The sequence below is a fragment of the Miniopterus natalensis genome, chromosome 12, assembly GCF_054644295.1.
Source record: "Miniopterus natalensis isolate mMinNat1 chromosome 12, mMinNat1.hap1, whole genome shotgun sequence".
Taxonomy (NCBI): domain Eukaryota; kingdom Metazoa; phylum Chordata; class Mammalia; order Chiroptera; family Miniopteridae; genus Miniopterus; species Miniopterus natalensis.
In genome coordinates this window covers 12637989-12660968 of record NC_142092.1, presented here as the reverse complement: position 1 = coordinate 12660968, position 22980 = coordinate 12637989, and the positions used below count along the sequence as shown (strand labels likewise).

The window sequence follows — 22980 nt, the reverse complement described above, 5'->3', positions numbered from 1 at the left end:
TATAAGCTTCACCTGCCCGATGGATCTTGGGATCTCATATTCTTACAGAACCCCCATAGGTACATAGGTGATAAACTTAGTCATTTCTCCTGTTACTCTGTGTCATGTTAATTTGTCAGCCCAGCCAGAGAATTTAGAAATGTGGGAGGAAATGAATTTTTCCACCCAGACAAGGGGCACTGTAACAATCCTGGGCTGTACCAAACATGCCCGTGATTAGCGGCCTCATGTGTTATTCGTGGCCACATACTTCGTATGGTGAAGTGAGGAAAAATGAAGACCCTTGTCAGAGCCATGGCCCAGTATAACACTGCTTTTCTAGTTGTTTGGTTAGATCAAGGAAACCTAGGGCTGAAATATAACTGATTAGCTAGCAGGTATAGTATTAGTCAACACTTTCAAATACTAAATGTTTTTATGTTGAGGCCATGCTGATAAATGAGGCAAATATAAATCACATAAATGCTCAAGAAATAAAAGGTGGAAAGAGCACCGGGCAGTATGAATAATTTTTATGAAACAACAATGTATCATCTTCAAGATATATTTATGAACATTCACTCCTTTTTCCTGCAACCTAGCAGCATTTTTTCCTTTATTTTCTGATGAAGCATAATTCCCAGGGCCCATCCTTTTAACTATCCTTAACTATAGCCTCAGTTCTTTCCCTCATACCCTTGTCCTCCTGACTCAGTGCTGGAGACAAACTTCCATTCTAGATTTATCCAAATACCCACATTCTCCATTCCACCACCAGGAGTAACAGCTGCCATTTATCGAGCACTTATCCTATTTAAGACACTGTGCTAAGCATGTTACAGACATTATTTAATACTCAGAGAAATCCAACGGCATAGGTTCTTTCAGATCTTTACCTCCATTCAGAACTTCTTGGGTCCCAGAATATTTCCTCTAGTTGTCTAGCAAGTCCCTCAAATATAGCTTTCTCTAACTAAGCTCATGTTTCTGTAACAGGATAGTAAGAAGCTAGGAAAATTCCAGGGCCGAAGGAATAGGGGAACTGAGACAAGAAAATTAAACAAGGCCAAACAGTTTGGGCAGCTTGCAGCCAGTTTGAACTTCCCCAGCCAAGGAATGCCTTTCGTCCCTAACCAAAGAATGCAGGAGAGATGGAGGAGTTTATCTCACCCACTAGACAAAGAAGTCAGCAGTTTTGGGAAAGGGGGGGAAGAAAGGAGTTTTTCTCTTACTCCTTAAACACAGAAGCCAGCAGTCTCGGGGCTTGTCATGATAAAACTGCCAGATGCTTCTCATAAATTCTGGGAAAGCCATAAAGAAAGTAAAAGGGAGACCTTGAGATCGAGTGTGTCCTGAGAGCACAGTATAAAAGGCTAAACTTCTACCAGGAGACACTTGTTGGATTAGCTGAGAAGCCGTCTATTCTTCATAAGCCAGATGCATTTTGATAGATTTGTTTGCCTTGCTTCTTTGATCATTTACTTGCTTTACTTCTTTAATAAATTCCCTTTATTACAACGCTGCTGTCTGTCACTCGTTTGAAGTCTTTCCTACCAGACTGACAAGAAGAGAGGAAGACACAGCCCTCTCCCTCCAACACAGGGGGCTGTCCTGTAACACCTTTTCTGGTGTTTCTGGCGCCTATAACATTTCCACCCATATCATCCTAACCTATGTTGAGAATCAGGGACTCATTCTAGCCTCCTACTTCTCCCTCTTGCCTAACATCTTGTTATAAAGCTTAATAAATGTATCACCCCAATATTTCTCAACTCTACTACTTACTCTCCATTTTCATTGTTACAGCTTTAGTTTGGACCCTAATTACTTCTCCATGTATAACAGAACTTTCTGCTACACATTCTATTTGCCTTTAGTTATTTATTTCCAATATATTATCCATATTCCTGCCAGAAGGATCTTCCTAAAATATAATCTCATCATGGCATTCCCCGGCTTCATTGGGTTCCCCAAAGTCCTCAGTTTAAGCCCCAACACTTTTGCAAGGTTTCAAAGACTCTCTTTAAACCCGAATCTCTATCCCCCTCATCCACCAGCTACATAAGAACTCTTGACTAACTCATCAGTAGCTGTTTCTAAACATATTTCTTGTCGTTAATGAATTTATTTGTTCTGCTTTCAGGCATTAGTGAAAATAATAGCAGAAGAAGACAGCATGTGTGCGCTACATGTACAGAAATCTGACGGGAGTTACAGAGTAGGTCTACCAGGCAGGAACCAAAGATTTCATGGGGATGTAGAAATATTTAGGGCAGAAGGAAAGAAATGGATTGACAGAAGTGTAACAGTTTTTTCTGGCCAATGTGAAGATATGGGGAGAAAAATACATTTAGCTATTTGAAACTCATTTCTTTCTGTATCATTTTTGGCCCGCACATGACTGTCAACTTCTATTACATTGCTTTATGCTGATCAACATAGCTGTCTTTCAAGAGAACACGATCTTTCAGCAAAATACAACCTAGAGGCAGCAAGCCCAGATAGTGGCAGTCATTTGCAAATAGACAAGCTAATGAGTCTTCCAGAAAGAGCCTTTAAATGACTAATAATGTGAGCTAGGAGAGTCCATCAGATAAATGCCTACTTTTGTGCATTTTCTTTAATTGATTTTGACTGACAGGTTGACTAAACTTTGATGTCAAGGACTTATGTCTTTTCCATTTTGTCACAAGCTGTAAACAACTTTATGCTGAGTATGAAAAAAATTTGACACTTTCTGTTTTAAAGGAAAGGAAAATAATTTCAATTGCTACAAAATTCAGATTATCTTTTATTCCAGATATGATATTTGGTATTCCGGTATACACTTCTATTTTAAAAAACCTCCTGTAACTTTGCTCTTTGCAACAAAGGCATAAAAAGGTAAAACAGTAAAAGACAATAAAGAGTCCAATTTATTTTGAATTCAATTTAAAGTTTACAGCCTGATATTTATATGCCTTAATCTAAAATTGCTTCAATTTCCCCAATGTTTGTGCAGGGGGTGATTCAATTTCAGATTAATTCAGATTGCCTTGGTAATGGAGCTATTGTCTACTGAATCAATCCATCACGATAACAACGCTGTCCATTTAAAGTGGAATGTTCCCTGTTTTCTGAGATCTGAAGTTTGATACTGGTTTTTATTTTGCTGAAGGATTATACCATCGCTTTATACTTATCTTTCTTTAAAAGAAACTGTGTCAAAAACCCAAGACTCATCTAAAGACTCATCAATATTGGTCTTTAGTTTTTGTTTTAAAAATACTTTTTTTAAAGATTAAATACAAAAGAATACAAAAGAATACATATATATGTTTGTGGCCTACAAATTCCTGGAAGATATTTTCAGCCATTGATATTAAGGAAGGAATTAACACATTATATATGATTAAGGACTTTAATTTTTCAAATGTCCCAATGGCTTTATGAGGACATATAAATGAGATAAGAGCATACAACCTTTTTTTAAATCCTTATTAGTGATCTCAAACATGGAACTGTCAAACCATTCTGACCTAAAGGGGGCTCTTGGTGCAGTACTCAGTTATCTGACCTATTTTTTCTTACTCTTTTTTCTGGCTCTCCCATAGTTAAGATATAGAAAAAGATTTAGATCAAGACAATAGTGAAGAAGCAACATAAAAGTTAAATAATGCACTATGATAAACCTTGATGAATACACACAAAACTCTTTTTTATATTTGCATAAAAAAATAGGAATACAGTACCTAAATTCTTAATATTTTCACAGCACAATGATGGGGGTCAAAATACACATAGTAAGGAATCTCTTCACATTTATTTGGTAAAAATCAATTAGCTGCTGTGTCTAAGCCAAGTTGCCTCATGAATATATGTTCTGGAGTCACAAAGGGGTTAAGTACAATTTTTTTAATCTACTTTTTTTTTTAACATCTTTGAAAGTTATTTCTTATTGTTAAGCTCATCTGATTACTTTAAAATTCAGTTGTTTGCCAGAAATTGAAAACCTTCTACTGAAATTACCTAAAGTACCAAAAATAAAAATAAAAACAAAAACAACAAGCTATTGTTATATAGGAAAAGAGAGACAGCTAGACTCTGTTAGGAAAACAACAAAAATAGTGCTAAGTTCTAGTCGTTAATTAAAACGTAAAAAATAGAATCATATTAGACAAATAAATATTTTATTCTTCAAAGATAGAAATGGAGAGAAAACACCATGGAATTCACAAATAAGATTAATATTAAAACCTATAAATTTCTTTCAGGGTTCAGTTCCATTAAATATTCAATGCAAAATAGTTTTCAGAATATTTCTATTAATATCCTTCAGGTGTAAATTAATGGAATCATTAGGAAACCAATCTTCTCCCACCATCTCAAAAGAAGAATGCTATTAAAGACAGCATTATGCTCCAATTCTTTTACTAATGACAAGTCAGTAGTCAGAACAAAAGCCTACATATGAGAATTCTAAAGGAAGGTACTTTGACAATGGTATTGTGATCTTGAGAAAAGTCTTGTGAAAAGTCAGTGATTTGAGTGGGAATAGAAGGTCACCCAAATAAGTGATGCTAACAAAGATGTTCACACAATGGATCTGCTTAAGTCATTTTATTTAAACCGTGCAAATAACCCTCTAAAGAGGGCAACACACATATCATCATCAGTTAATGAAGAGTGAAACTGGAACTCAGAGAAATTAAGCTCTTTGCAGATGGTCACATGAAACCCGACTGCAGTGGAATAATAATGATTCCTCCACTGCTTGGAGATATGATGATTTTCCTGTTTGACTTGATTTCTTAGTCTGCAAAGAGTGAGCATAACAACTACCACCGAGGGTTTTTAAGGCATTAATGAGATCATGTATATGTGGGGCTTGATATCACCTGGCATACGGTAAATATTATTATGATGATTATCATCACATAACTGGTCAGTCACATTTGATCACATTTTATTAGTTTTCTAAAGCTGTCAAAAAAAAAATACCACAGATTGGATGGCTTAAACAACAGAAATTTATTTCCTCATAGTTCTGGAGGCGAGAAGTCCAAGATCACGATTCTGACAGATTTGGTTTCTGATGAGAGATGTCTTCCTAGTTTGCAGGCCAGTGCCTTCTCGCTGCGTCCTCACATAGCCTCACCTTGGTGGGTATACACTCCCGGTGTCTCTTCCTTTTTAAGAACGCCAGTCCTATGGGGTTACGACCCTTTCCTTATGACCTCAATTAACCTTAATTACCTCCTAAAAGAGTCTATCTGTAAACAGTTACATTGACGGTTAGGGCCTCAACTAACAGATTTGGCAGGGAGATGTTCAGTCCACAACATTCTGCCTTCTGTCCCCCAAAATCCATATCCTTTGTCATATAAAATACATTCACCCCATCTCTATAGACCTCCTAAATCTCAACTCATCTACTCATGAAATCAAAGTCCAATCTCATCTAAATATCATCTAACTCAGGTATGGGTGAGGCTCTAGGCACGATTCAACCTAAACCAGCTGTGATCCTATGAAACCAGACATGTGCTTCCACAATATAGTGGTGGAACAGACATAACATAGACATTTAATATTCTAAAAGGGAGACATCAAAAAGAAGAAAGAGTTGAGGGGTCCCAAGAAAGTCTAAAACCTAGTGAGGCAAATTCCATTAGATCTCAAGGCTTGAGAAGAATCATCCGTGGCTTTATGTTCTGCCTTCCATGTTCCTCTGGGTAGCAGCCCCATCTTCTGATCCCACTGAGACAGAGGCCCTTGGTAGAGGCCCTACTCCTTTGGCCATGGTTGGCAGCCTTGCCTCTGGCCCTGGGCTGATCTCTGAATTGTCCTCAGGGTCATTCTTCCATTTTCTTGAAGGATAGGCATGTTCACAGTCAGATAGTGCATAGCTCTTGTCCTGTAGGATCCTAGAAGTCCAAAACCTTCCTTTATTTCATCCAGTTTCTGTCTCCTTTAATTCAAACTGGCAGTCTGGGTCTATGCTCATATAATCCCATCTCGATGCCCAATTTGTGCTGCAATGGCTGAGTAATCCATGGATCATGTCTTCATAGACAGATCACCCAGCCACTCCTTCCATGTTTTCTCCAAAACACGCTTCCTCATTTTTTGCAATGTGGATAGCTTGAGAATGTTCCAAACCTTTAAGTTCTGGTTGCTTTTTGGTTAATTATTCCTTTTCAATTCATTATCTCCTCTCACACTTTACTATAAATATTATATACTATACACTATGACACAATATGTTATCTCCCATCCCCATGACTTTTGCATCCTGTTATCCTGGAATATCCACTGCTAAGAAACAGGCGATCTTAAGCAGTAACTGACCCATGAAGTAGGGACTGCTCAATAGCGCAGTTCTGTGCTCTGTCATATTTGCGTGAGGGCAACTCAGATTTAAAGTCAATAAACTTTGCTTCTCCTGAAGCTATTATAATATTATAAATATAAATAAAAACCACACTTAGCTTTTTTCATTACTTCCCTGCCACTTACTTCACTGCAGCAAATTCTATGTGTGTGGCTGTGTCCCTTTTACAGTTCCATGGCGGGGGGCTGGGGCAGTGCCTTGTGGCCTGCGTTTAGAAAGCTGTTGAAGACCTGGAGGTGCTGACAGTGAGGAAGTGACATTCAGGGGGATCACTCACTCTTTGCTCTGCTAGGACCTCACTTAAAGACCTATCATTCCGTTCACCCTTAAAATTGAAATCATTGCTCATGAGCTGACTTCCCCAGACCCCTATATCCTATTATAAAGCCACTATTTTTCAACATACAAAAGAGCTTCCTATTTCTGCTTACCCATGGTGTTTCATATCCCTGGGCTGCCAGGCTTTTTTCATATATTTGACCATGAGTTTAATGCTCCCTAAAAGTCTCTCCTCTGCCTGAAAAAACATGCTTCTAGCCCCAGCTTAAATGGCCTCTCCTCTACATAGTCTTCCCTGATATCTCTAGGCAGAGGTAATTACTAATCCAACTGTGCTTTCATAGAATTGTAACTATGATAATATAATTAGTTATTACTTTATAGGCTTGCTTCTCCTACTCACATGTGAGGTCCTGTGAGCAGAGGCTCTATCCCATTAAGTTACCTTGTCTTCAAGCCTAAGTATCATATTGGGTATATAGAAGGTACTTAATAAATGTGTGTGGGATAAATGAATGAATGACTATCCCCACCCTCCTGAATTCTTTCTGAGCTAAAAGCTGGTGTTTGCCTTTATTAACACCTATTGTTTTCTACAACCCAGTCTAGATTAAAAAGCAGAACAAATGGACCAACTTCTCTTTCAGTCTTTGTAAGAATTAAGCTCTAGTGGGGCACAGCATTGTTTGTGACTGTTTAATTTGTCAGTGGTTGCAAAACTAATCAACATCTTTCACTCTGCATTAAGATCAATATAATTATAAAACTCATTTAGGAAGTGCTATGCTACATTTTACAATTTCTCTATTGCCTCCTGTCTGCCTCTATTTTTGGTCATGTTTTCTCCCTCTATATAATTATTGATGGCTGTAGTTCAAAATCTTACATGTAGCTGGTTATCAATTTGCTGAAACTATTTTTTCTCTCTGGACAGAGGTGGGCAATCTTTCCAGCTCCCATTGCATTGCTGAGTTCTGGCCAATGGGATGTGAGTGAAAGTGGGGAATATCGCTCTGAGCCTGGCCCCCAGAAAGCCCCACAGGTTTTCCTTGGGTCTTTTCCCTGCATGAAACTATTGAGGGTGATCTTAAAAGTCACACTTTGAAAACAGCAAGAAAGGAGGTAAGAGGAGACCAAATCTTTGAAACACTACCTGAATAAGAGTTGATCATGTACCAGTCATCTAATTTTTGACTCTAAAAGACTAAGAAATAAAATTCTATTGTGCTTAAACTATACACATCTTTTTTTCAATTATTAAAACTAGTATTATCTCAACTAACTGCTATTTTGGTTATACGTCAAGACATTTAACAAGATTGTAGTGGCTAATGAAATCACAAAACAGGCCCTAAACCTTTGTATGTGTGTATGTAAGAAACAGGAATGGGGAAGGCAGGTCTGTGAGACTCTGCCTAGTGGCTGCGATGACTATGAAGAATTGCTGACAGACCTCCCATCACCAAAGATTGCCTCTATTTAACAGGCAGCTCTCACGCAGCTGTGCTCCCGCTGTTTGCAAAACTTACTTTGAATATATAATGCCAATTATAGGGACTGAGCATGTCAAGATTTTGACAGGTGTCTAGATAGTTATGCAATTAATTTTATTTATGCACTTTCTGCTTTAAACGCTCCTGAAAAGAAGAAAATTGACTAATGCATCTTAAAAGGAACACTCTCCACCCCAAATCACCACCACTCTTTATCCCCCCAACGATCTACATAGAAAGAGAGATTAAAAAGGGGAAAAAGAAAAAAATACAGTTAAAGGAAAATAAGGTGATTCAGTAATGAAGTTTAATATGGTATATAAAGTGGCAAAGTTTGCAAGCTAGTCATTTGCTCAAAGGCTACCTCAAAGCTCAGGGACTTGACCAGCGCCAGAAAAGGGCAAGAAGCCCCACACTTCTTTGAATTCTAAGACAGCAGGGTGTTTATTAGCAGCATCAAGATATTCAGATTTAACTATGCAGCAATCACAATCTTTCTGTCACTCCTCAAACTGAGAAGAAAAAAGCTTCACTCTAACTCCATTCTCAATGATCCAGTGATACAGCTGGGAGCAACATATAATGACAACACCCTGAGTGCCTCCTTGGCACTTACATGGTCGTGATACTGTGCAATTAAATTACTGTGATAAGCTCAGGCAAGATACAGCAAGCTCCCGAATCAGAAATAAACCTTCAAAACTAGACAAATACTTATACAGATAATAGTATAATTGCACTCACAGTCTCATGAAAGATCTAAAACTCATCATTTTCCTTCTTACATTAGGATAAATCTTTCATTTATTCACTCATTTAATACATAAGTCCTGAAACCCCTTATATGCATCAATTTTTTTAACTTCTAAAATCTAATGGCCTATATATAAGCTATTAATTTACTCAGTAAAAATATGGTGGTAAAATTAACTAGAGAATATTAGCATTGCAACATACTTGGGTGATATTTATTTTCAAAGGGTTGACACTCATGCCTGAGTTATCCAAAAGGCAAATTTCCAGTAATGGCATGAATAAGCCTTAAAATGCTTGGAGGTAGGGAGCCTGGGGAATGATGTAGACTTGGGGATAAGTCTCCTCCTACCCTCCCTGAGCAGCTTCCTAAAAAAACAACCAAACTTAGTTGGAAGTCTTCAAATGTACTTTTCTTTGAAATAATTTTGAACACACACTACATATATATATACACTGTATGCATACTCTCACCTCCCACACCTTTTCCAAAGTTGGCACCAAACACAAATTTACCATGCATTTGCATAGCTCTGTATCATATAATTTCTGGTTTATTATATGCTATAAATATACAGTCCTTAAAACCTTGGGTATATAGTTTTTTGAAGTTTCCATCTTCAAGAGGGTGTCGGAAAGAAGGTAGGGGTGGGTGAACAGAACGCTGGTCAAGTGGCAGACAACAGGTATTTTAAGACAGTGGCATTGCCATAAGCTTGCCACCTGAGTGAAATACGGTGTTCCCACTTTATTTCTTCCCTAAGCTCCTTAGATCTGCCCTCCTGGACCTGTCTGTCCCTCTGGGAGCTACACTGTATTCTTGAATCTCCCCTTGGCTGATGATCACTGGTGGCAAACCAGGGGAAGTCAGGGCAAGAGTGAGAAGCATGCCTTTGTTTTGCAGAGTGAAAGAGAAGGGACTGTGGAAGAGCAGGCGGGGCACCCACGAAGGACAGGCCACAAGCGGAATCTCCTTTGGACCATTCTTAGCTAAGAGTACATATGGAAGCTCAAGATTTGCATGTGTTTCCTTGAAAAAGCCTGAATTTGGGTATTATCTCCACCACTAAATTATAGTGTAACTAAAACTGAGAAGCAAGTGGAATGCTGATGGGGGTGGGGAGAAGTACAAACCTGTGAAGAGCCTTCGGTTGCAGAAAGAGTAAAACACTAAAGAGCTCTGCAGCAAGAACTGCTGATGGCCTGGCGACGACATCAGAAGTACCTGTGTGAATCCCACCACTCCTCGGCCATGAACTATCTATGGCATCATGGGAACAGTCACTTAACATGCCAGAGTCGGCCTCCTCTGCTTCACCCATTCAATCGCAGCAGAACCTCCCTGAAACATGTCCTGACCTTAGACCCTTCTTCCCTCTCCAGTAAAACAGCAATTTTCCTCCCTGATCCTTGCCCTTAAAACTTAAGTTTCAAGCGATTACACTTAAAAGATTTTTTAAAAACCGTATTTCACTGATCTTCCCTATTAGAGAGTGAACAACTAGAGGGCTTATTGATAATCCCCGCCCCAGCAAATGTTTGCTGAGTCAGTGCCTAAGGCGTGGCGTGGTCAGGACACTTACCTCAGTGCCTCAGAGGATTTAAATGAAATTCTGCATGTAGACTATTAAGCTGAAAGCACCAGCAACTATGCTCAGAAATAGAGGCAGCATCAAGGGAGTGACAAAAAATAATAAAATCCTGCCACTGTCCTTGTCAACCAACCATGAGCTATTTTAAGGAGCATATTAAGCATGCACTCTGCCAGTCAGAAGATGCAAACACTGTGCTATTAAGGGGCAAAATAAAGAGCCAAGGGATGTCAAGCTGGGCCCCAGGGTGTTGATATAGTAGTCAAACCAGTGGTTGGGTAGCAAACATGCCCTGCAGCAGAACCGCGGCTAAGTAATAACTTAGCTGGATTACGGAGCTAGGAGAGCTCGGAATCCATGACACTAAGGCATTCTGTGGCTACTATGAAATTAGCTATAGACTTAAAAGCTCTAAAATGAAGATTCAAAGGGACATAATCAATGTGAAAAAGTAAAATTTGGTTTTCACCTGGATGCAAGTGAGGACAGAAGAGGCGAGGGACTGAGTGAAAGAAACAATGAAGAAAATTGCTTCGGCTGTGTGGGTCTGAACATCGATATCTGGGGATCAGAAGTTAACATGTCCACTTAACGTGGACTATAGAAAAATTTCATTTGGATAGCCTGATATTTTTTTAAAGTTTACTTTGAATATTTTTAAGCAGGGCCAGTACTCTGCAGCTCACCTCTGGGTTCATTAATCCTATTACCTAAGATTTTCCTTCTTCATACTGTGAATGTGTGAAAGGTAAACGCCGTAGCAAGAAGGGCTGAAAAAAGGAACAAATGCACATACTGCTCCAGGAGGGGATGGGCTAGAAGGAAAGCAGGGCCAGGGGGCGATGGTCAGCAGAATGGGGTGAAAAGAGGTGGGCAAGGTGAGATGCTTCCAAGTCTAGACGCACAGTAGCCAGGTCACTAGCACAGTGCCCTTTACTTAAGGGCCGTGCGCTTCTTTTCAGGCTCAGATTGGCTTCTTGGGGTTCAGCTTGCAGGGCATTCGTGGGCAATACATTTGTGGAAGGCGCATTAATTCATCAGGGTGTGTATTCTGCGTGTCTAATGGCTCAATGGCAATGGCTTTTACCTTTTACTTAACGTTCAGCAGGAATCAGCCCTGGACTGGTTTGCTCTCTAAATCAGGCCAGGAAGCCAGGCTTCTTCTATGTAGTTGCTCTGCGACCTGCACACAGCTGTCCTTGTCTATGTGACAGAAGGTGGTTCACCAGGACCTCCCGGCCCACAGTCACTTTCCCAGTTACTAGACGGAGGAGAAGCAGGTGCGTGGAGCCCTTAAGGACATGGCCTGGAAGCGGCACAAATGATTGCAGCTCAGTCTCCACTGGCTAGAAATTAGACACGTAGACAGCCAAGCCTAGATACAAACTGAATATACATATATTCCTAGAGAAGGTCATTTGCCCAGCTATTGAGCTGGGGGGAAACGCTGGCAGTTGATTTACTGAGAGAGGATATTCAAACCCTCAGCAGAACTGATGAAAATCAGCACACGCGTTGGTGAAAAACAACAAGAATTTGCAGAAGATACTTGAGACACTTTTTTCAGAAAATGTCTTGAGTAGCTTTACAAAGCAGATGAAAACGTCCTAATCCACTGACGCCTTTCAAAAGCTAACTCAGCAGGTGATGGTGAATTAACTCCTTAGGAGCTTAAGCAAAACAAACATAAGCCTATTGTTCCCATATGTGCTTATACCACTGGCTGCCATAAAACAAAACCTTTCACGGCTGGGAAATTGAATTATCCTTGGATTAGGAAGCAGCTGTACCAGTTGCATGCCAACTCGGTGCCAAGATTGAGTCCTAGCCCTACCATTTCCTAACGTCATAACTTGGTGAGCCAGTAACTTTTATAAAACTACTTTTATTAATCTGTAGAATGTGGTTATTCACTACTGAAAAGAACTAGTGAAGATTTGATAAACTAATGCATATGGAAGAAGCTGGTTATTAGGTTTCCAAGGAGCATGAACCAAATCAGAACTCCCGTTGCTATTAATTGGGACAGCATCTATTTCTTTCTACTCATTTGTTCTGTTAACTTCTTATATGTCCACAGAATCAAAAACTTTGCAAAGTAACTCTACTGAAAAATTATTGAAAAGTATCTGTTTCTTAGTTATTTGTCTTAACAGATACTGAATGAAGTTGTTCAATTTGGCCTGTAATAATAAAGCTCCAGAATGAGATTGTGTAAAACTTAAACCTTCAAGGAAACAAGTAATAAGCCCCGGTTAGTGGTGTATACCAGAATGGTTCCTGTTCTAAATAATTACGTATAAAATGTGGGCTTAGGACCCAAGCTCAATATATCCTACAAAAGCAAGATAGTGAGAACAATATCCTGTTGAATATATATTTTATAAGCTCACCAGGTTCATAAACATTTTAAAGCTCCAGAATTAGTTGGCCTAGCAATACAAATATGAAAAAGCTCATGATAAAGGCACACTACTATATGAGTCATGTGAACAAACCTAGTTACCTTGGCCTGGTAATTAGAAAATAAAATGTTATTTTCCCTGGTTTAGGGACTTATGTCCAAGTTGAGGCTTCCTATAACGACCCCCTGTCATAAGTCACTCAACCTTTTGAAACAATTTTGTCTTTATTCTGGAAGACTCCAAGAAGTTCTTGATGAATATTTGGGGTATTCACATATTATCATACCTACTAGCAGATCTACATATAGAGCTACCATAAAGACCATTAGCAATGTTCCAAGCAGCAGGTGATTTACATATATTCTTTGTAATCCTTAAATGTCTGCAATGTAACTGTTATGACCCTCATGTTATGATGGGATTACTGAGATTAAAGAAGTTAAGTAATTTACTATCTTAGAGTTAGTAAGGCATGAAGCAAATACAGGGTTATTACAGAGAAAAAGCAAAGAGAAACAAGACCCTGAATGACTGCAATTCTATTGCTAAGAAACAACAATAACTTTTTAACTCAATCCAACACTGGATATAGAGTGGAAATGTGGAGTTTTTTGTTTAGTATCTTCTGTACAAATGCAAAACTCCTGAATTGAAAAGTAATACAGTATATAGGAAGAACATGGACAATTTTGCAGGTGTTTTCAGAATGGGAAGTAATTCAAAATAGCTTAAATAAAGAATGGCCTAGCGTCCCTTCCCATAGTGCCTTGGGGAAGGCTTTGTCTATTTATGTTGGGGTTTCCAGCCTAATATCTTCATTGCACTCATTAATCTTACAGGCTTTTACTCCACCAAAAAAAAAAAAGGAAACAAACCACACATTGGACCTGGAGGATGACTGAAGGCTTCTCAGAAATGCACAGTGGAAGTTGGCTTTTTTCCCCTTTTCACAACATACAAAGTTAAAATGTAATCTTCAGCTGCAGGCATGGTACCTGCTCTCACAGAAATATTGCTGATTATTGCCAACACAGAGGCAAGACCCTGTGGCATGAAGGCCACGAGAGAATGCGCCACAGACTCCCAGGATGTCACTGTTGAGTAACCCAAGCCAATGTGACTCACGGGCACACAGTGAGTATTTGGCTTGCAATCACTAGGAAAAATGTGTTAGAAAGTGTTCAGGCAGGACAGCTAGATCAACTATATCAAGTACTATCACCGAGTCTCTAGAACAAAAGAGCCTATGTTCTGCCATTTATAAACTAATGCCCTAAAATGTACTGAAATTTCTAAAGGTGTCAATCAGCCATCTGCAATTCCCCCAAACAAACGTCTTCTACATAAGTAAAATACATTTAAACATAACCTTACATAATGTTGAATATAATCTTTCTCCTAAAATTTCTTTAACTATAAATTTCATGGATAGACCTATATAACAAATAATGGCTTATATTATAATAGCTGTTATTTCATAAGGTCTTTGATATGTCTTCTATTTACTGAATATCTACTAGGTGCCAGAAAGAATTATAGGTGCTTTCCATTCATTATCTCTTATTACAGTGGAATCTTGCAGCAGCCTCATGGTACAGGTAAAAGAAAAGGGAAATGAGACTCAAGTTACTTGAGCTGCATACCAGTTGGCCATAAAGGGAGGCCTGACACTACTGCCATTAAAGTATCCCATCAGCCACGGCACAAACTTGCATAGAGGAAGCCTACTACAGATTTTCATTTTAAAGCAAAGGTGAATGGGGAAATTATAGCACACATTTCTTATGTCAGCTTTTCTATAACTTTCGGTTTCTTTGAAACACCATTATCTATGTAACTAGTCAAGGCTTACAGAACTCTCTGTCTTTTCAAGAGCAGTGAAAATATAAAGAACATTCCTTCACTTTGGTTTTCTATCTGAGGGAGCACAATTACGACTCTTTTTTAAATGTCAGTTTAAACTTGAGGGTCTTGCCCTCCGCCTGTGTTAATTCTTTGGCTCCTCACCTATCACATGACAACAGAAATAGTAGAGCATTGAGTCTAATCCCTTCTGCGCAACTTACTAGCTTCATGACCTTGGACAAGGTTTAAATTTCTCTGAACTTCGTTTTGAACATCTGTACTGTGAAGACAATACCTACCTTCTCCAGCTGTTGTGTTGATCTATTGACTAATATAAATAATGTAGATGCTCTAGTAGGACATTAATATTTAGCAAATTTGAATTCCCTGTTGTGGCCCAATTCTCTCAAGGAGCCATAAAATAATTATTACAAAATCATGAAAAAGAGTTGTTTTTGAATCTCAAAATTACATATTAGGTTACAAACTTTCATAATTCTTATTTACATGCACACACACACACACACCACATTTCCCAAAGGCAAATGTGTTAAGAATCATTTTATCCTACCACAACATGAAGTAATTTCAATGTGGATGCTCCAGCTTCATTTGGTGTACTTCACATACAAGGGTTCTACATCTTGGAAACATCTCCAAAGGATTTCCCTAAATGAAATAAAGCAAAAATGCCTGTGAACATGGGGAAAAACTTAGCGTCTTCCAATAGTGCTTATCTCAAATTCCTCGCATCATGTTCCATCTGGCTGCTTTTGCTCCGATTTTGAAGAAAACAAAATTGCATATGCATTTCCAGGCTGAAGATCCCCAACTCCATCCAATGTACAATGTACCAGCCCTGATGACATTATTGCTTGCATTTTCAGATAATTAATTTCATTTATTTGCTGTTGGAAATCAATGGGTATTCTTAAATAGATATTAGAAAACAATAACTAGGGTATAAAACTTCTATGTCAAACTGACTATATTTAATCAATGATCTAAATATTAGTAGTAGCCTTTAAATGAAGAGAAAAAGCATGCGAGCAGTCAAGTTACAGCAAATGTGACAGAGAAAGAAAAATAATTTGAATATTATAACTTTTCTCTATTTAAGATGCTGTGGATGTCATTCTAAAAGATTAATGCATAAAATGAAACCATGTTATGATACTGAAACATATTTATTTATTGCTTTAATAACTTTATTATGAAAAACACATAACATATATATTCTTGCCTTCACAACTTTTTCAAACAGAATTCATAAATTTACCAGGTATTATGCTCTGTTGCAAAAATGTAGCAATTTTTGGAAACTTTCTCTCTCTCTCTCTCTCTCTCTCTCTCTCTCTCTCTCTCGCTCTTTCTCACAAGCACACACACATTTACTTTACAAGTCAAATTTACTGAAAGTACACTGAAATCACATAAAATACAATGAAATCGCATTTATTCAACAGCCCAGTTCTCTTCCTCTAGTAGCTATGTTGGTTTCATTACAACAGAGTCCTCTTCAAAATAAATAAAAAAATAATAAATAAATAAAACATTGGTTATGCAACCCTCACTAATGAAAATACTGCAAACCTGATTGTGTGAAAAGTAGCAAGCTTAAGGAGGCATGCCATAGTGATCACCTTTAAATTAGTCACTCCAGAACAAATACCATTGCTTCATTCTCCTGGTGGCTTCCTGGATTTCTATTTTTGCAAAAATAGTCATGACAATTGTGCTGGATGGCATAAGTGAGTCTCTCCAAAAACTAGGTATGAAAATCAGTCCACAGAGTCCATCCAATAATACTCACATCTCAAGTCCTCTTGATAAGTTTCACCTCAAGTACATTCTTTGAAAAACGAAAACCACTCTCATTTGCCTCTCAGTAGAGGCCAGGTAAGAATTTTGTCAGTTTTTAAGCTATTGGTTCATAGCCCCAAACCCAGCTTCTATAATCGGCACTGAGGTTTTGGGGCTGGGTTTCTGCACACATTTCTCTTTTGCCAGCTGACTTCCTGTTAGGTTCTGAAATGGGGGCACTGCAGAGAGGCTGGCTTGGGGGAGGCAGGATGCGGGGAGCAAGGAGCTTATTCCTTCACATTTATTTGCTGGCAGTGTTGTTTTCACAAGCATCCTTTATTCTGTTAGCAGAAATTAGTCTGTCTACAGATTTCTCAAGCTCTTCTAGAACCAACTCATAGAGAGTCTGAGCTCCCTAAGGCCTCTCCACTGAGCTCCTGAGATACCAACACTGGCTGCACAGCACCACGCAAAGACGTGTGGTCCTCAGATCTATAGGGTTCTTCTCCAAGCTCCTAGTAACCCTAATTCTTCCTTTGGTCCCCAAGCACTAAGGGTGGAGCTGCTTCCTGCACCCACTCTCTCTGATTAGCATCAGAGGCCTCTTTCTCCATTCCAATTATCCAACACTTGTTTAACCCATCGTTTAAATTACATTTTCTTCATTTAAACAACAGATGTAGTTTCTGTTTTCCTCACAGGATTCTGTTATAGAATGTAGATTTTATTTTTAGATTGGATGTGGGAATGCTAGAGAAAGGGAAAGAGGAGGGGAAAGAGGACTCTAACATTCTTTGAGATACTTTCCATTTAATTTATTATCTACTCTCCAATATATCCTATGAAACAGGTATGATTAACACAATTATTTATATTCATAAAAAGAGTGGTAACATTTATTGAGGTCCTACAGTGTATTAATTTTTTTACCTACAGGGTGTCCCAAAAAATGTATACACATTTTAACAGCCGGTAGGTCAATTGATGTTTCTTTCTTTTCAGATTTAACTCATTGGAATATATAATTATTCAAAATATATACATTTTTGGAGACACTCTGTATTATTTCATTTAATATTCATAAACTTTCTGGAAAGCAATTATACTAGATCCATTTTATGGATGGACAAATGAAGTTGAGGCTAAATTTTAGACATTCAGTGAGCCATAGAACTGTAATGTGAATATAGTCAAAGCGCCAGCCCAACGGAGCAAATATGCTCATATTCAAGTTATTGACAGATTTAATTACACAATACCAAAAAATTACATTTAATATCACCATAAATCTCATCAGAAATTTTGTTGAGTATTGGAATGCTGTCAACCTTACGGTGGCATACAAAAGACTTTCAAAATTTTAATTTCCACTGTAAAGGTCAAATTTGGTAACTGGCAACAACTAGAAATACAAAATAGTTACTTTCCTTGATGTGACAAGGTTATTGTGTTTATTTTGTAGAAATATACACCAAATACCTAAATCTCAAAAACTACTTGGACTGTCAGTCACGCTTCCACATTAAAACAGTGTTACATGAAAAAGTGATTAACAAAAAAATGCAACTAAACTACAGAACAACCATCATTCAGAACTGCCTGAAATCTAGCTGAACAGAAGTTCTACAACTAGGGAATTAAAGAAAAAGCCACAGTGAGACTGGTAAGAGGGGCAGAAGTGTGGAATTGGCTGGTCCCACACCCACAAGTGGTGGATAAAAGTTGGGGGGGGTATATCTCAGTTGCAGAGGTTCACCCTGAGAAGCGAGAGGTCCCAGCCCCACACCAGGCCCCCCAGCCCAGGCTTCCCACACCAGGAAGAGAAATTCCCATAACTACTAGCTGTAAACACCAGTGAGGACTGTGGGTGAGTGAGACAGAGGGCTTCTGGAGTCCCAGGCAGTTCCTCTTATAGGGCCTGTACACTTACTCAGACTCACTCCCTCTGAGCTCCAGCACTTGGGAAGCAGCTAGAAAGGCACCAAAAACATACCGGGAGCAAATGAATTGTCCAGCATCAGGGAGAGAGCTAGAGAGGCAGCTTCCTTCCAGACAGAAGTGCTGGCAGAGGCCATGGTTCCTTTTCTGATCCCTCACCCTACAGAACTGGCAGACAGGTGCCATATCTGAGTCTCAATCAACCTGGACCACACTGTTCATCTATTTCTGGTGATTCGCTGAGACCTTACCTCACAAACTTGAGGGCCCACCCAAACTGTTTCCCATGGCATTTTCATACTAATGGCTTGTCTTGGCACATGCTTCAGACTTTCCTAAAATCACTCAAATAAGCAGCATCTGGCCATGGTGTGCCCCATCCCTCTTGCTCAGTGTCCCCAGGCCCATCACTCATAGTAGTAAGCATTGGCTCACAATAGCCTCTCCTGGGGACCTCCAAGCCCAGCACAAGTAGCAGCCATCAGCAGATTGCTTTGTAGCTCATGCTGGGTAGCCCAGGAAGAATATAGGTGGTGGCTGAGTTTGGCCTGAATCTCCCAGGAGAAGCCAGAATGACTACACCTAATGGACAACTTCAGATCATGTCAAAGCACCACCCAACCAATTCCACAAATGACAACATTCAAGGGACAAACTCAGTAGGCACCAGAGCCCTGCTGAAGTAATGCCCCACGGTGGTCACAGCCAGTCCTTGCAGCCGATGGGCTTTGGGGTAAACCCCTCCAATGATATGCCAACAGCAATTGAGGTTCAACTACAAAAGGAGGGTGTACACAGCCCACCAGGGATGGTGCATGCCTGGTTGGAGGGCCCAGCGCAGATGAACGGGGAGGCTGAGCCACTGGAGCCTACAGGACACCTACTACATTAAACCACTTTACCAAGCCCAGGTGATGTAGCAGCTCTACCTAATACATAGAAACAAATGCAGGGAGGCTGCCAAAATGAAGAGACAAAGAAACATGTCCCAAATTAAAGAACAGAACAAAACTCCAGAAAAAGACTAAGCAGAATGAGGATACACAATTTATTAGATGCAGAGTTCAAAACACTGGTTATAAGGGTGCTCAATAAACTTAGGGAAAGAGTAGATGGACTTAGAGGAACTTCAACAGCATAAAAAAGGACAGGGAAACCATAATTGAGAAGCAATCAGAAATGAAAGATACACTAACTGAAATGAAGAATTATTTACAGGGAATCAACAGTATTGTAGATAAAGCTGAGAATCAAAAAAGTGATTTGGAATATAAGGAGGCAGAAAACACCCAATTAGAACAACAAAAGGAAAAACAATCCAAAAAAATGAGGATAATATAAGGAGCCTGTGGGACAACTTCAAGCTTACCAACATTCACACCATGAGGGTGCTGGAAGTAGAAGAGAGAGAGCAAGAAGTTAAAACCTATTTGAAAAAATAATGACAGAAAAATTCCCTAACTTAGTGAAGGAAATAGACATAGAAGTCCAGGAAAGGCAGAGTCCTAAACAAGATGAACCCAAAGAGGCCCACTCCAAGACACATAAAAATGCAAAAGGTTAAAGACAGAGAGAGAATCTTAAAAGCAACAAGGGAAAAGCAATTAGTCACCTACATGGAAGCTCCCATAAGATGGTCAGCTGATTTCTCAACAGCAACTTTGCAGGCTGGAAGGGAGTGCCAAGAAATATTCAAAGTGATGAAAAGCAAGGACCTACAACCAAAATTATTCTACCCAGCAAAGCTACCATTTAGAATTGAAGGATAGATAAACAGCTTCCCAGACAAGAAAAAGCTAAAGGAGTTCATCACCACCATATCAGTATTACATGAAATGTTCAAGGGTCTTCTTTAAGAAGAATAAAAAGATAAAAAATAAGCACAATAAAATGGCAATAAACACATATCTATCAACAATTGAATCTAAAACACAAAATAAAGCAACAAGCAGAACAGAAACAGACTCATAGATACAGAGAGAGTTTTCATGGTTGCCAGGAGGGAGGGGTTTGTGGGGTTGGGTGAAAAAGGTGAAGGGATTAAGAAGTACAAATTGGTTATTACAGAATAGTCATGGGGATGTAAAGTACAGCATAGAGAATATTGTCAATAATATTCTAATAACTGTGTATGGTGTCAGATGGGCATGAGATATCAGGATGATCACTTAATAAGTTATATAATGTCTAATCACTGTGTTGTACACCCAAAAACTAATATATTATTTTATGTCAACTGTAATTGAAAAATTAAAAATGATTTTTGCGCAGCCAGGCATGGCTCAGCAGTTGAGCATTGATCTAGGATCCAGGAGATCGCAGTTCCATTCCTGGTCAGGGCACATGCCCAGGCTGCAGGCTGGATCTCCAGTCGGGGGTGTGCAGGAGGCAGCCAATCAATGACTCTCTCATCATTGATGTTTCAACTCTTTCTCTCCCTCTCCCTTCTCTCTCCGAAATCAATAAAGATATATATTTTTAAATTATTATTTTTAAATGTACTGGAAGTGGTAGCCTGGGACTCCCTAGATTAGGCCTCAAGGGGCCTTTCAGCCTCCATTTCTGCCATGCGGTGCCACGCAAGGAAGCCTATCTAGCCTAAATGAGGATGTGAAGCCACTTGGGGAAATCTGAGTGGCTCAGCAGAGCACCAGCTACAGATGCCAGATATGAGAATGAGACCATCTGATCACTGAATCCTAGTCAGCCCCAAATGACAGCAGCTGCAGAAGGACCCCAGGTGAGAGAGGCAGAACTGCCCAGCCCGAATTATAGAATCATGAACAAATAAATGGTTATTGTATCAAGCCATTATTTTCAATATGTGATATATAATTCACATATCATAAAATCTACCCTAATAAAAGTGTACAATTTAGCAGTTTTTAGTATATTCACACACAAAAGTGACTAGTTCAGCATTCAACTCAACTAGTCACAGAAGTCCCTTTTCTTGAGACATCACACTTCAGTTTGCAGCAAAAGTTCTTTATACATACTTCACATTTCATCACACAAGGTGTTTATTCAGAGGATGTTATAAAAATAATAACCTATACTACTTCATTAAAGACATTTTTAACTACAAATATGGTGGTAAAAATATACAATGACTACTGGTAACAGCTTGGTATTAACCACCTTGAATTGTGTTACAACTCCAACAGTTTTAACTATGACTTTGTACTATCAGTACAACTATCAATACAGTGGAAAAGCAAATAGGATCTTGGTTTGAATTTTAAAAAGTAGTTTTCACTCAGCCGATCTTCTAAAAGTATCTTGGGAACTCCATGTTCCAAGAACCTAAATTATGAGAGCTACTTATCAAATAGCTAACAATAGTGACTAAAGAGTTAGACTACATCTAAGAATTTGAATACAGAAGCCCTGTTTTGGGCCAGGGTCTCCGCCTCCATTCTCTACCCCTCTCCTCTCTCAGTGACATCACCAAGGGGAGTTATAATGAGTGTGACCTAAGATTACAATAACTGGAGCTGGAACAAAGGAAATGGCCTTGCCCCTGACTGAAATTCTGGTGGTCATTGGTAATTGATTGTTAGCTTGTTAGAATAAGTGTTTATCCCATACCTGGGGCTCGGATGACTCCGGCCCAACCAATGTTAGGAATTCTGAGTTAGCTAAGAGACAAAAGAGGCAGGAAGACAGAGGCTGAGAGATGGGAGAGGGGACAGAGGGGAAAAACATAGAGGAGATAAACCTATTGAGAGGAGGGAAGTGTGAAGGGTAGGAGACAAAAGGATTATGAAACAGAGTCTGAAAGGCACAATCAGGGGCTCAGGGAGGAAGAGGAAAGGGAAGGAAGAGAGGAAGGGGGTGAGGGAGGGACAGAGACACACACAGAGAGAACAGATTGAGGGTACACTATTTCCTTAGACTGCCAAAGAAAGGGAAGAAAAAGATCTTCGCTTTGACATAGTTTCCAGATAGTCGCGGCTACAAGATTTTCTTCTTTCTCTCCTGATAGGTTGGTTTAACCTGGATGTGTGGGTGTGTGCTTGCCTGCGTAGTATGAAAGGTTTTGCCCTTCCCTCTGCCATGACCTGGAAGCCACACTAACTGTTTTGTGGGTTCTTTGACATTCAGTATTATTTCATATTAGTTTCAAGTGTACAGCATGGTGGGTAGACAATTATATAATTTACAAAGTGATCCCTCTGATAATTCAAGCACCCGCCTGGCACCATACATAGTTATTAGAATATTATTACTATTTCCCCTAGGCTCTACTTTACATGCCCATGCCTATTCTGTAACTACCAGTTTGTACTTCCTAATTCCTTCACCTTTTTCACCCCATCCCCTCAACCCCTTTCCTTCTGGCAACACTTAAGTTTGTTCTTGATATCTATGAGTCTGTTTCTGTTTTGTTTGTGTTATGTTAAGTAAAAAAAGTCAGGCAGAGAAAGGCAAATACCATATGATTTCACTGATATGTGGACTGTAATGAACAAAATGAACCATCACGCTGACAGTTGTTGGAGGTAGTGAGTGATGCT

General features: G+C 39.2%; 1 protein-coding gene across 5 annotated transcripts in view; it reads right to left on the bottom strand.

The window, feature by feature from the left end:
• LINGO2 (leucine rich repeat and Ig domain containing 2) overlaps positions 1-22980 on the bottom strand; it is a 1050275-nt gene that overhangs the window by 809950 nt on the left and 217345 nt on the right. For all 5 annotated transcript variants that reach the window (XM_016220501.2, XM_016220500.2, XM_016220503.2 and 2 more), the window contains one exon: positions 15291-15388. The gene's annotated coding sequence lies outside the window, so the exon portion shown is untranslated. The remainder of the gene's footprint in view (positions 1-15290; positions 15389-22980) is intronic.